Raw genomic sequence first — 3,259 nt, 5'->3', positions numbered from 1 at the left:
TAGCGGGAACCTGTCCCCTTTTTATACCCGCTCGTGTGATAACAGTTTCCAAGGCGTCCTTCTAATCAGCACTTAATTTTTCTGTTTTATTCGAGTACCTCGACTTATCGCCGGGATGGAGGTCATTATTATAGGGAACCGGTTTGTCACCTCCAGGGATGTTTTATTTCGTCCATTTCTGGGATTTTCCAGAAGCCATTTTCTATCCAGATATTGAGAGGCTTAGCAATAATTTAGAGATTAAATAGATTACATGAATTAAGTGTTCCAGATGACGTGTAATAGATCGCAACTTTGCTTTAATATTTAGTAATTGCATTATACGTTGATCACAAGTTTGCAAAATTATGTATTTGTCAAAATATGCCCTGATAGTTTTAGCATGGTTCAGGAACATTTCTGTTAACAGGAGAAGTATTTACCTGAAAACCTGGCATGGTACTAGTGAAATGTATTTCTGTTCATCAACACTTTTTTTTTCAACGTGGTTCATATTTCCGTGCCTATAGAATATCCTCTGCAATATTTTTATCTCCTATATTCCTCGAATAGTTTATCCATATTTTTAGAAAGGTTCTTGTCTAACGTTAACATTTAGTTTCATACCTCAGTTTGTTTCGGTATACAAGCTCAATAGATAAACTGCAATGTTTGTCCTCAAGGCATTGCAACGGATATAATTATTCGATTCGTTTATTTACTGCATCATCCTAACTAGAGATAATTTAGAGTATTTCTGCGTGGCACTTTCACACTCATTTTTTATGTGTTTCACGACATCTCACGTATTCCGCTGCAAGAGGGGTGGGGGCTGTTGGAATATGTTTTTCCTAAAGTATCTTAGGAAACCCATCGGTGATGAGTTGAGGGTTGTGGATCTGGCTGAGAAAAGAAGTGGATGTTCCATCGTCGCCAACGTCACTTGACAGGCATTCCAGCAAAGGTAAAGTATCTTGCAGAGTTGCCTTATTTGGGATTAATGAATTATTTTTTGAAAGGAAAGTACATAAGGACAGTAGGAAAGGATTTTAGCCAGAATGGGGAGCAGTTACCAGTGTAGTTCTACAAGAATCAGTGCTAGCACCTGTGATGTTTCTTAACTGTGTTAATAACACGATAGAAAGTAAACAATCTATGCCAGTATGTTTGCGCATGATGTAAAGAATGCAAAAAGAGGAGGGATGCAGGCAAAATTACCTAGACACTATATTCACATGTTGCCAGGAATGGAAAAAAAATGCAAAGATTGAGATATTGGTAACAACTCTAAAAGGCTATCTGAACTATTCCATGAAACGAGATTCCACTACAAAAATTACAAGCAAAAATATCTATACACTACGTATATTCACATGGAACCAAGAATGAAAGAAATACAAAGTACTGGAAATGAGCAACAGTTCACTGCTGCAGAAAATTGAATCAGTTTGCAAAAATATCTAGATACTATATGCACATGAAACCAAGAATGGAAGAAATGCAAAGTATTGGAAATGAGCAACAGCTCTAAAAGACTATCTTTGAACTATTCCACGAGAAGAGGTTTTGTGACAAAATCAAAAGGGGAGATAGATTTAGGAGTGTTAAAAACACCTCACACCCCTATTAGTAGCACTGTTGTGGAGACATATGGACTGCTAGCATTTGGGTCAGTGTATGATTCCCAAACAAGATGAAGAATATAAGCAAGATCAACAAAAAACAGAGGGCAATAACCATATTGTCCCTCTGCATGGCAGATAAACGGATGAAGAGATTATCCATCCGAGAGCTAGTATTTGGGTCAGTGTATGATCCCCAAACAAGATAAAGAATATAAGCAAGATCAACAAAAAACAGAGGTCAATAACCATATTGGCCCTCTGCATGGCAGATAAACCATATTAGCAGAATCTAAAAGTACTATATCTGCCAACTTTGAAAGAGCCAAAGAGAAAAAAATTATATGGTTACAACAGTTAGGTCGATAAAGGGAATAGACTACTTTGACAGAATAGATCTCTTGTTTAGGGATGGGAGGGCTTTTAGAAATCGTGAGAACAGATTAAGAAAGACTAAATGTGTAAAAGATGTGAAGAAATACAGTTTTCCATATAGATGTATGTTGTAAGGGGAGAGGCGTAAACACCAGACTCAAAGAGTATTTTGATAAAACATTTCGGATCTACATTCAAGAAATCACAATTTTGCATTGAACTCTGTGATTTCATTGCATGATAATCAAAACTGTTTTTTTTTCTTCTTCTTTTTTTTTGTAATGATTCTAGCATGCCCTTCAGACGTTTCCTTTGACAACACTAGTCCTCAAAATTAAACTTATTTTTGTACCCAAATTCAAAGTGAACTCAATTGTGTTTTTATGCAAAATTCCAATACTTTTTCAGAATTTCTCTATGAGGCATTACTTTAATGACATGCTAATTAATGGAGTACAGTTGTTATAAAGAAATATTATAATAGAAAAATTATGCCTGGCAGACAAATTCTGAAAACATAATTGAATTTTGCATAAAAAGACACGACTAAATTCATCTACTTAATTTCTAGGACGAATTTTTTTTTCCTTTTGTTGATCAGTGTAATTTGCTTTGGAAAATCCGATACAGGTAAGTCTTAATTATTAGGTATTTTTCTCGTGGCAGATGGTAAATCAAGATTTTTTACAGAGCGCTTGGATTTTTATGTGCAGAAATAGTAATCTGAAATGTGGGTCTTACACTCTCTCTAAACCATAGTAATTGAAAACGGGCGGATTCTTATCATGGTCACTCACTGTTCACCCGCAATGATGCTGATATGACTTTTTAATCAGAGGTGTAAAATGGCGGTTTTACGATTTAAATGTTAATTCACCACATATGTAGCAAAATAGTTTGGGCTGTTTGTGCAGTTTCTCTGCATTATGATAGGGTAAAGTATATATAAATTTTGTAAATTCTTGTGAAATACCAGACAATTAATTTCAAAGCACCACTGAGTCAAACTAATTCCAACCACACCTGTATTTTTCTCAACAAAAGGTAACTTCAATAAAATCTACTGCGTTTGGTTTTGTCGCTACAAAATTTCCCCATGATAAAGAGATAGGAAGAACGATGTATATATATATATACATATATATATATATATATATACATATATGTCTATATATATATATATATGTATATATATACATTTATACATATATACATATATTTATATATATATATTTATATATATATATATATATATATATATATATATACACATACATATAACA

Source organism: Oratosquilla oratoria, chromosome 11, assembly GCF_046742065.1.
Source record: "Oratosquilla oratoria isolate Oo_2021 chromosome 11, ASM4674206v1, whole genome shotgun sequence".
NCBI classification, from domain to species: domain Eukaryota; kingdom Metazoa; phylum Arthropoda; class Malacostraca; order Stomatopoda; family Squillidae; genus Oratosquilla; species Oratosquilla oratoria.
The sequence above is the reverse complement of the archived record's forward strand: the minus strand, read 5'-3'. Positions refer to the sequence as shown.